Source organism: Argiope bruennichi, chromosome 5, assembly GCF_947563725.1.
Source record: "Argiope bruennichi chromosome 5, qqArgBrue1.1, whole genome shotgun sequence".
NCBI lineage: Eukaryota > Metazoa > Arthropoda > Arachnida > Araneae > Araneidae > Argiope > Argiope bruennichi.
The window spans coordinates 113,701,397-113,714,203 of NC_079155.1; the positions used below are offsets into that span (position 1 = coordinate 113,701,397).

The 12,807-nt window shown below is 31.3% G+C and overlaps 1 protein-coding gene across 1 annotated transcript in view; it reads left to right on the forward strand.

Moving 5' to 3' along the window:
• The first annotated feature begins 5,442 nt into the window (after positions 1-5,442).
• Positions 5,443-12,807, forward strand: part of LOC129968959 (SEC14-like protein 3) — a 46,748-nt gene continuing 39,383 nt past the window's right edge. The window contains exon 1 of the mRNA XM_056083336.1: positions 5,443-5,464. The gene's annotated coding sequence lies outside the window, so the exon portion shown is untranslated. The remainder of the gene's footprint in view (positions 5,465-12,807) is intronic.

Consider the following 12,807-nt stretch of genomic DNA (forward strand, 5'->3'; position numbering starts at 1 on the left):
TTGGTGTGGTGTGGAAGTTTGGAGAGGAGATGCCTGCTCAGGTGTCGTCCTCGTCATCTAACCACGGTTCAAAATGACGAGGTCCGTCCCAAAATAGCCCTAGTGTTATTTTAAAATGGGACGTTAATATAACTAAATTAAACTTAGCATAATTTTCATTTATGCGTGCGGAATTACACATTTATTTGAAAGTTTGTAAGAAAGTATTGGAGAGACCACTCCGAAATATGTGAGAAAGTTCTGAGGCTCACTCGACTAACAAATTATTGCGTATTTATTTGCACATTATTACTGAATCGCTTGAAAGAATTGATATATTTATCTGCATAAAGATTGTCGTTATTAGGATTAAAAATTACGATTTTAAAATTTTGTAAGAATAAAAGAATAACATGGAAATAAAACTGATAAAATGTAATCAATGTACATTCTTTAGATAAATGCTTCTGAAAATATGGCCAAATTAGAAGAATAAATTAGGGAAACGGGAAATTGTAAACAGCAATAGTAATTTCGAATCATTTTTAAAGGATTATTATAGATATCAATTGCAAAAGTTGATTTATATAATTTTTGAACTCGATTTATAAGTAACATCTTTATCGGAAAATGAGCAACAAAGTAGAGTCAGAAGCATTTCCGGGTTTCGATAAGATGGTCTCGAAACTGATAACACTACTTGAAGAAGTTGATAGAATGTTTTTTTTTTTTTTTTACTTTTCTTTTAAAAATAAGAGATGGTCGATTGGTTCATAATTTTGTTAAGTCAATGACCTGCTGAAAGAATACGATCGATCCAATTTTTACGCAATACCTCAAAATATTTGTAACGAAAAGTTCTATATCATAAATAATCATATGGGTTATTTACTGCTTGTATCAATAAAGAAGAAATAAACTATAAACTACATAGATTTTAATCTAAATTGAATTTTAATTTGGTTTTCTAATATCTTGTAGGAAAACAATACAGAAAAAATAACGATATTGTCGAAAAATTCGACCTGGAGATTTGAGAAATTCTGAGAATTATGGACATCCTTGAAATCGAAAATATTATTTTTTGAATTGTATCTTCCCTGTGAACATGATAATTCAACCAAAGGGAAAGCGAAACTTTATCACAAACTCTTTGATAAAGGTGTTGATGTCCCTCCTCAGCCCGCCTTAAAATTCTACAACCTTGGGCAAGATTACGAACGAATGTTCAGATTTTTTATTTTTAGAGCTCCGCATGTGAGAGATGTTTAGGAAAGAAAACTGGTAGTTGTATATAATTAAAAACATGATGTTGGAGAACAACGGGGCCTATTAGCGTGAAATTGGTGATTAATCGCTGGGATGCAGTTAATACACAAGTACCAGAAAAATGGGTGCGTATTTTGGATCTCCTTTTCCCGACCGATTAAAACTAAAATTTCACGCAGAACTACAGTTGTATTCACAAAATCAATACCAAATTTCGTGATGTTGTTGTTTCTTATGGCACTTGCCATGGACAAACCCGCTGTTATGAAGACAGCGATTTTAAGCCGGTGGGGGAGCGTCTCTTGTTTTTTGTTTTTTTAGTGGCGTCAACTAGGGCCAAGAGTACGACTTTGCTACTCACGCATCACTCATTTGCTTGCACAACCCCTTTTTACGGGAGGGCACATTCACACATCTCACAGATAGAACAAAGGAAGAAAAACCATGCCCAAACCGGGACTCGAACCCAGGACACCCTGATCACGGGGAAGACGCGCTACCCTATGCCAGGACGCCGGCCCGAATTTCTTTTCTTTAAATATATCCATTTTGAGATATTACTTTAAATGCATGTGAAACTACAAACAATTAACAGTTGATCCCTTGACAGATTAGGCTCAAAATTTTGATTCTACTCAACTCTTGGACAGATTTCATTCTGATTTCGATACAAATCAATAATTTAGATACTAAATTCGTACACTAAATTGTACCAATCTAGCTCTTTTCGTTCTCTAGTTGCGATGTTAACTTGTATTCGGACGTTGAGTAGAGAGACTTCCCTTGCATAAATTTTCTCTGCTAAATCCATAAAACAAATTTCATCCGTCGAACTCAAATCGTTTTTGAGATGGCAGATAGCCAAAGGGACTGAAAAATGTAATTCCAAAAATATAGTTTTCAAAATCAGGAAGGTTTGATACATGGAGTCAAAAATTTAAATTTGAAGTTTTTGATGACTATAATACTTGGCATACTTCATAAACGAGAATGTAAAAATTATTTTTTCGGATCCCCAAAGACACATTAAATTGATGATTCATCAAAATTTCCAGATATCATATTCTGACATTTGTTATCGTGTTCCATCGTATATTTTATATGTGAAAACATAATAACATAAAGTTTTTGCGTACATAAACAGAATTAAAAAAAAAAAAACAATTCCATATTTGAGCAATCACGCATTTTACAATGAATGTGAAAAAAAGACATAAGACAATAGAATTGAAACCTTTTTTGCAATACATATTGAAATTCTAACAGCCTGTTAAATGATACCAACGGAAGAAAAACAACCACAGGAACATGAGAGATACAATAAAATGGAAATAATAAGGCAAACTTTTAGCATCATTTTAATTCAGAAATCTAAACAAAATGAAGGATTTTTCTTCAGATATATTTGAATGCTTAATCGTTAAAAGTTGGTAATAACTAATATTTTCAGAATCAGACTATCTATAACAGAAATGACTGGTGAATAACAATACCTTAGATCCAGCTAACTAAAGAAGTGCATTAACTCTTTCAAGAGGGTCGTGGTGGTAAAGTCTCGGCTTCGAAACCGGTGGATTTCAGGTTTGAGACCCGATCCCACCGAAGAACCGCTGTGTAAGGGGGTCTGGTTCACGTTAAATCCGTTGGGGCCAAACGTCCTCCGGCTGGTGTGATGTGGTAGTTTGGAGAGAAGGTACTAGCTTAGGTGTCGTCCTGGTCATCTGATCGAGGTTCAAAATTACGAGGACCGTTCCGAAATAGCCCTAGTGTTTCTTTAAAACTTGACGTTAATGTAGCTAAACTAAACTAACACTTTATGTGTATTACTTGAGTATGTACTGAGTTTACTGCATCTGCAACAGAAAAATTCCTTGTTCTTCTACGATTTATGTAAAGTTTGGCTTAGTTTAGTTATATTAACACCCCGTTTTAAAACAACACTAAGGTTATTTTGGGACTGGCCTCGTCATTTTGAACCACGATCAGATGAACAGGACGACACTTAAGCTAGCACCCTCTCTCCAAACTACCACACTACACCAGCCGGAGGACGTTTGGCCCCGACGGATTTAACGTGAACCAGACCCTCTTACACAGCGGTTCTTCGGTGGAATCGGGTCAGGAACCTGAAACTCTCGAAAACGAAGCCGAGACCTTACCACCAGGCCATCGCGGGCCACGATTTATGTAAAAGTTCATGTTAAAAAATAATCAGATCTCCTGGACAATCTAAGTGCATTTTTTTTTTATCGCTGGTTATTATTTTGATCACATTTTCCACTTTTAAACATATTTCTTTTTAATGATTTGAAGACTTATTTAAAGTGATAAATAATATTAATGCCAAAAATGGAAACATTGGAAAATCAAAAAAAAAAATCACAAGTTAGTGTCGATGTCTATTAACTGTGTATGCCCCTGCAATTAAAATTCCTGCTTGGAGGTTGACCAGGTATTCTTTTCACCTTTACATAATATACAGCAATCGTTTTACATTTTAATATGAAAAATAGCACTTGAATATTTTTTTTTTCGGGTTCAGGAAGGACACTTATATCGTTTACCGCATGTAATTTCCATATTTTTCTAACTCGTGTTCTTATCTCGATTAAGCTATTTGAAATTCTTTTTTAAAATTCCATTTCATTAAGCTTCATATTGTTGGTAAGGCTGGAACCGCACATCAATTATATTACAAGTATAATTTAGTAAGCTTAATTGTTTATTGTGTTGAATATAAATTCATCTTTTTTTTTTCTTTGCGCCAAAAAATGGTGTTTCTCATTTTACAAGTTTTGTAAATATTAAAATTAATTTATTTTGATCTATAAACGAGTTATGACCTGTTAATTTTCTCGCTTTTCGCAAAATTGTTTTTCAGAATTTTATTTAAAAAATTTAACCTTATTTTTATGGAACCAAACTTCGAGAAGGACCATTCTCAAAAAGCTAATAATTATAGGTTGTATTATAATTGTTTGTTGCCGATAACGGGATTTTTTTTTTAAATTTTGGGGGTATAATTCAAAAGTAACAATTATACTGCCAAATGCGTGTTTTTTTCCCCCATAATCCGTTTATAAATACCTTTATAAAGAAGTAAATAAAAGCAATTCGTTATATAATTAATAGATCGAAACTTTAAAAAAAACATTGCCCGAAATTAGGGAATCAAATTTTTCACAATTTACAAATATAATAAAATATACTGTTTGGAAATAAGTTTTTACAATTTAGTCAGAAAAAAAAAATCACTAAAAAAAAAACGCATCGTAGACCAAAAGTAAGAGATAAAACTTGAAAACAAACCACTCTTGAAATCAAAATCTTCCGAATTGCATATCTTTTTGATCTCAAAAACGATGACAATGATTATCGTGCTTTGAAGTGTACGCAATTTTTATTATCTTTCTTTCTTACCGAAATAGATAGGGTTCAATGAACTAATTGAAAAAAATGCTTGTCTTGGTGAATGGTATATGAAATGGTTTCTTTCTGGATCAAAGAAGATCTGAAACTTAGAAATTCGCCAAAATTTCAAATTTGATTTTTATTATTATTATTATTATTATACCCTGTATACAAGAAATTGATAAAAAATAGGCATTCTGTTTTACTTTTGATTTTTAACTTTAATTTTATAAATATCATAGAATTTAAGAACTAATTTTTTCCCCATTTAACAACTAAATTATAATTAATCAATAAGTAAGCACTGAAAAGAATGTATTGTATTAAAACAGTTCATTATCTTTAAAAGTAATTGTGGAAAATTTCGAAACTCTAGAGCATCAGGGAGTGAGTAAAAATTTAATTATAAAATTTCATCATTATAAACATAAAGCAAATGAAATTAAATAAAATTGTATTTTAATATGAAAATATGTAATATGTAATAAATTATTTCTAAAATAAATGTAATACTTAATTTCTAAGTTTTAAATCATGGCTACGGAAATAATGGATGCGCTGAAATTCTAAAATTGCTCGTTCTCTATTCATTTTCAAACAATGATTTCTTTCAAATTCTTTTGTTTTTTTGCGATGATTAATGTAATTAATTAAAACTTTTTTTATTTGTAATTCTTTTTCTGCTATAGGACACAAATTCCCCCCATTCCGTATTGTTATTGAAAAATTCGTTCGGTGGATGTACCATGAAAAGTCGTTCACTCACAGCCAACAACGATTTATTTAAGAAAACGCGGAAACATAGGTAAAAAAATATAGACTAAATGTGCACAAAATAACACTTCAAAAAATTTTTATTTGTCGTTATGACTTTGTTTTCATAATTTTTACTTTCTCGTATACGACGTATGGAAAATGTATTGTTAACATTAAAAAATTCGTACTCGAGATTTTGTCTGTCTGTGACAAAAATATAGGCCGATAAAATTTCGCATACGGTCTTCACATCAAAATTGTAAATTTTTATCAAATTTTGAGCAAAATCTGTTCAAAGGAAGTCTGTCTATCCGGCTGTTCGAATATATGTTTACTATAACTACAAAACGAAAAAAGCTAGATCATAAAATTTGGCGAATGTATTTAATATTTATAGTGTAGATACCAAAAAATTTTGAACCAAATCTGACAAGAGGTTGACCGTATGTCAGTCTATATCTTCAAAAATATATAAACGCGATGGCTTAAAAATGAAATAACTTAAATATATCAAATTAGGTATAGGCTATAGGTGTAGTTTTGTGTCAAATTTTTATTTCAATCGGTTTGGCAGAATGCATCTAAATGCCAATTCGATTTTCAGATATTGTTAATCGTACGCCAGGGATTAATCGCCAAAAAATTTCGCCAAGAATCCCCCGACAGATCCTGTAAAAATGCTGAATTCACGCTAAAGGTTAATATTTCGTAAATATTGTATGCTAGTGTCATGCAAGGCTTCTCTGAGATGATACCTTAATTTGAATGTATGCGAGAAAGAGATCACTCCCGCTGATTTGCTATGTTGTGGTTTTGATTTTCCTGAAGGAATCTGGTTAATTTTGAAATTGTGTCCTATTACTTTTTATCAAAATCTAATCTGATAAACTTAGAAATTTCACACAGTTTTTTCCTTCTGGTTGACTTTGGGATTTCTTATTATTTGTCTTTCACTCTGATTTCGCTTCCGCAATTTGTTAAATGTTTGCTGACTGATATTCCTTCCATTGTTCTAACTTCTGCTAATTGTAGTCGTAAAGGAAAATAGTGGATTAAACTAATCGAACTACCATAGATCATATAGTTAATATCCTTGAAATAGGTTACGAAAGTTTAAAAATAAAAAATAAAAAAATTTTGATTAACGAAGGATTAATATACGACTCGAAACCAAAACGCTTTTTTAAAATTCAAGGCATGATTAGTTTACTATTTCTCCACCACTTCAGACATCATTGAAGTCTTACATTGCCAAGGACATGACGAATAGTTAAGAAACAATAGGTAGAATAGGTAGAAAGAATAGGTAGGAAAGAAACAATAAAAATTATATAATAGCGAATTTTGTCAAATTTATATATAAATTGGTAATATGCTCTCGTTCTGTGGAATATAATATCATTTTCGAATGATTTGATTTTTAATTTAAAATAGAAGTTATGCTCGTCTAAATGGGCCAGTAGTCTAATAATAATATCTTAAATTCGATTATCACAGATTAACTATCGAAAATTGCTCTAGGAAATTTCATACATATTAGCAGAGTGTTTAAGAAATTTTTAAAAATTATAATTTGTAACCACTTTAGATTGTAAATATTTAGTAATATTAAAAGTAATCAATAAAAGCTTTGAATTCTAAGAATTAAAAAAGTTTGCAATCAGTCAAAGCAGAATTAATTAATTAAAATGGATCGGAACGAATAATGATTCACAAAAAGAAAAAAAAATGCATTAACTAATACAAAATTTAAAAAAAAAAAAATGATGAAAGAAAATATTAACAATGACTCCAACTCGTCTTTGAGGGAAGAATATTATGAATCAGCATAAATTAAAAATTATAAAATTTACAAACTTCAGCTCATTGATATTTATTACAATCCTGCATAAAATAATAATTTTTTCATGCTTAGCTTTATTTGCATATCAATAAATCAGGCACTTTAAACATAAAAAAACTCAGACATGAAATAGAAATTGGATAGTAATAATCAGATAATAATGCAGATCAAAAGGGTAGGGATATCTTTTTAAAAATTTCGCTCAGTTTTACAGACGACCATGAAGATTATATGTACCGATTAAAATATATTACTGTAACATATCCGATACATGCCGTAACATATATAATATATATGTAACTTGGAAAGTTATAAGAGACCAGTGATACTAAAATCTTGAAAAGCATTCAGAAACATCAATAATGTAAAAATAAAAAATCGTGAATGATTATTTTTTAACGATTGGTAATCATTTATCCACATGTCGTAGGCATACAGATAAAATACAACGTTCGATTATCCATTCAAATATTGCTGACTTGAGAAAAAAAAATCTGGCAGTGGGAGGTGAGTCGCGAGTCCCAAAAAATATTCTTATTTACTAATGTTTTAGTTTAGTTATATTAACATCCCGTTTTAAAACAACTCTAGGGCTATTTTGGACCTCGTAATTTTGAACCGCAGTCGGATGTCAAGGACGACACCTAAGCTGCAATCCCCCTCTCCAAATTTCCACGCCACACCTATGGGAGGACGTTTGACGCCGACAAATTTAACATGTATCAGATCCCTTTACACGACGATTCTGCAGTGGAATTGGATCTCAAACCTGAAACCCTCGGGTTCCGAAGCCGAGACCTTACCACCAAGCCACCGCAACCTTTTTTTTTTTTTTCAAGATAGGAAAAAATATAATCAATGAAAGAACAGGTCTCACTTCCTTTCTCTATTTTATAATAATTACCATATTTTGCATGCAGTATTTACAATTTGATAAGGAGAATTCACTTTAGATTAATTTCATTTGTTCTTAAATAATATAAGCTTTCTTAATTTGTGTCATTTATTTATAAGCAAAATTCGGAACAATCCATGATTTTTAATTCAATTTTGGAAAAAAAAAATCGACAGAAAAACAAAAATTCTGGATTTTTCCAACTAATCTGGAACGTCTGTTCTCTTTACCTAAAACAGAGTATGACTGTTATTTTATTTGTTGATTTTGAGAGTGTTCCAAAAAAAAATGGATGTTGTGCTGATATTTCTGAGAAATGCTATCTGATAAAATGTTATTCGATTCATAGGAAAAGGCCCACTGTGGAAAAAAATAACAAGTTTTTTTGTTTTTTTCTAAATATATGGAAATTGGATCTCAAAATTTATTTTATAAGTAAATTTGTAACAAATGAAATTAGTCTCACAATTATTCCCTATTTACTTCTTTAAATTGCTTTAAAGAAGTATCTTTTAAAAAAAAAATATTCAAAGAAATATCTTTTTCTTTACATTTCTGTAAAGAAGTATCTTTTCTCTTTACGCTTTCATGAAGAAAAAGATAGCGAATAATTGTCATGAGAATTGATGATTAACTACGCAGAATTTAACCGCGGTAATGGTTACCCCAAAATTCACTCTAATACATGTATTTTTCCTCTCTATCTCTTCCCCGTGACCTGGGCATCCCGGGTTCGAATCCTGGTTCGGGCATGGTTGTTCTTCCTCTTTTGTTCTTTCGTAACCCCATTCCACCGAAGAACCGTCGTATAAGGGGGTCTGTTGCACGTTAAATCAGTCATGACCAAACGTCCTCCCACTGGTGCGGTGTGGTGTGGTGTGGTGTGGAGAGGGAGGTGCCAGCTCAGGTGTCGTCCTCGTCATCTGACCGTGGTTCAAAATTACGAAGTCCGTCTCAAAATAGCCCTAGTGTTGCTTTAAACGGGACGTTAATATAACCAAACCAAACCAAAATCCTCTTGTGTTCTATCTGTGAGGTGTGTGAATGTGCCCCCCTGTAAAAAGGGGTTGTGCAAGCGAATGTGTGAGTTTCATCCTCATATGAGCTAGAAGTCAGACTTCTGCCCTCGGGTGCTCAGGGGTCTTTACCCTCAGAAGCTACTGCTTCTGAGGTAATTTTCATTCAATCAATTGGATAGAGCTAATTTTTTAAAATACCTTCTTACATTCTTTATATTTAATAGCATAGATTTCTATAACTGCTATCTTAACCCTTTCTAGGGCCGCGGGAAGTATGCTTCACACCAAATTTGTCAATCTTTGTATGAAATTATGAAGGTTGGCATAAGTTCTGACAAATGTTTTTTAGTAAATCAGAAACTTAGATGCTTCAGTTCTTTATCTCAGACAAAATGATGTGTCTTGATTTGTTACTTAATTATTAATTAACCAAATTAATTAATCAAATTAAATTTATCTAATAAGCTAATGAATCCCTTTTCTTATTTTAATTTCAAGCCTAAAGATATTTTAACATAATATGACTAGAAAAAAAAATGGCCCTTTAAAGGGTTAATTAAACAAACTCCTCTATCAATGAATAATATTCAAGATTATTCATATAATTACTTAATTTACAGCCGGATTACGACAGTAAGTCAAAAGTATGCATTCAAAACATCGTCTTTTGCAATTCGGTAATTTTTCAACGGTCTAATCTGCTGTCTACCAAGGAAAACACTACTAGGAAGTTTCGGAGCAATCCTTATGTTTAAGAATACATATGTTGAAATAAGCGCATACTAATGCAAAAAATACATATCTTATATTTTCTTGAAGAAAAGAGCAGTGAAATGTGATATGCTTAGATGATACAAAATTATGTTTAAGTCCACTTTCGCAATCTATTCTTATCTTTCTTGAAATCGATAATTGCTTGGTCAGCAAACAATTGCATGATGCTAAATGACGTCATAAGTTAAAAATGCAACTTTTATATAGTTGAATTTATAAACAAGGTATTCGCAATACGTGGATTGTTTTTACTAAGCTTCCTACAGTCAAACACATACAACTTATAAATTTTAAATATTCCTTAAACTTTTAGACAGAACTATAAATCAGTAGTTGGATTTGGTAAGTCAGCAAACTTTTTTAATCTACGTATCGTTTCCATCGTCTCCTTTTACATTTTTTTAATATTAAAAAGCCTGAACATAAAATTATGAAGAAGCCAGCATTCTCAATTAGCCAAGATAGTGGTGATTTTTGACTATTTGAAGGGGTTATTTCTCCTAATTTTAAATGGTTTTCTCTAAAGTTTATTTCCACATTGAATAGGTCATATTTATATTTTTTTATTTATATATTTTCTAAAAACTGCATATTTCAAATTCGATGTCACTTAATTATTCGACTTAAATCATTCGATGCCAAATAGTATACGGTTCATTCTCTTAAAAATTTCATTTCTTCGAATTGAAAATTTTAAGATCAAAATAATTCGCAATTTGAAAATCAAACAATTCTCATATTATTTTCCATAAGATAATTTATCATATTTTTGAAATAGTTTTTAATAAGACATTGCCAGATTTTTTAATGAGATTTTAAATATATATATATATCACAATATACTTGATATAAATGTAAAAATGTTTCAACAAACAAAGTTATACTAGTTACATTTTTTGTTTTTCTTCTTCTTTCATGGGGTAGCGCTTTTAATAGTTTATTTGACTACTATTTTGAATTTGTTTTTTGAAGAAGTTTATACAGCTAGAGATTCAGTATCACTTCGCTATTCGTTCTTACCTATTCATAGGTTAAATTCTTCCGTGACGTATCTAGATTTTAGAACATTTTGCATTCATTTCTGGAAAAATCTAATCATTATTAACTGGAAAATAAATCTACGTATCTATGCACCAACAGATAGTTTCTAGAAAACCCCATAATGCCAGTAATTTAATCTTTTCCTATGTGTTTTATAATGTTTGGTATTCTGGAATTGGATTCTTAAAAAATCTTATTTATAGAAAAGAAAATTCCTTTATGGGAAATAATTCATTTATTTCCCATACCCAAAGAATGTAAAGTTGGCACGAGTTAGAGGTAAAAACATCAGAAATATGTTTCAGGTGTTTATTGTTTCAAAACTACTCCGCAACCTAGTATTGTTTGTCAGTTCATCTGTAATCTTTCAGAATAAATCTTGTATAAAGATGAATATTTAAAAGATCTATAAGCTTTCAAGCCGGCGTCCTGGCATAGGGGTAGCGCGTCTTCCCCGTGATCTGGGCGTCCCGGGTTCGAGTCCCGGTTTGGGCATGGTTGTTCTTCCGTTGTTCTATCTGTGAGATGTGTGAATGTGCCCTCCTGTAAAAAGGGGTTGTGCAAGCGAATGAATGATGCGTGAGTGGCAAAGTCGTACTCTTGGCCCTAGTTGGCGCTGCTATAAAAAATAAGAGACGTTCCCCCTCAGGCTTAAATTGCTGTCTTCGTAACAGCGGGCTTGTCAGTGGCAAGTGCCATAAGAAACAAACAAACAAACAATAAGCTTTCAAAATTCAATCGTATCTTAATTTAATAAAGAGTTAAAAAGAGACGTTTTATTATTGTGGTAAAACAAATTCTTCAAATAAAAAAATGCATCGTATATATTTCGAAATATTGAAAGAGATAGTGATATAGTGACCAGAAAATTTAAACTCGAGATTTTAGTCAATTCCTACATTTTAGACATCTCTAAGTCCGAAAATATTTTAAAATAATGTCTCTCGATAGACCTCTTCTGTCTGTATATACTTATGTCAATGAAATAACTTTAAAAAAAGGAAAGAGTTAATACTTTCTATGGCCGTGGGAAGTATGCTTCCCACCAAATTTATCAATCTTTGTATGAAATTATGTAGGTTTGCATAAGTTCTGACACATTTTTTTTAGTAGGTCAGAAACTTAAATGCTTCAGTTCTTTATCTCAGACAAAATGGTGTCTTGATTTGCTACTTAATTATTAATTAACCAAATTAATTAATCAAATTAAATTTATCTAATAAGTTAAATGAATCCCTTTTCTTATTCTCATTCCAAGCCTAAAAATATTTTAACATAATATGACTAGAAAAAAATGGCCCTTTAAGGGTTAAAAGAATGAAATTCGGTAAGTGATTTACTGACCAATTTTAGATTTCTATGAAATTTTGGACAAATTCCGCCGATGGAAAATTTATCTGTCAGTCTGCTTCGATGAGAATCTGATGATTTAAAAATGCAACAAGTTAGATGGTTGAGATTTATCTTATAGTTTTATCATGATAATGTACGAAATGCATCAAATTTTGGACATATTTCGCCAAAGAATGAATTATCTGTAGGTTTGTCTATTACAGGGTTTGTGAGCTTTGTAACTCAAAAGCTTTAAATTGGATAAACAAAATTTTGTTTTTGCTCATGACATCTCAATGTAGATCTTATCATACGTTGGATCCATTTAGTCGAAAAGATGAAGTTTAAAAGCACATTTAATATTTTTCAATCTGCATAGCTACTTAATAAAAAATAAAATAAAACGCCAATATGTGTTTGTAGTAAGTCGAGGGGAAAACTCTTAAAACATTGTTCTAATAATACTTCCTTTTTACTTTCCTGTATAT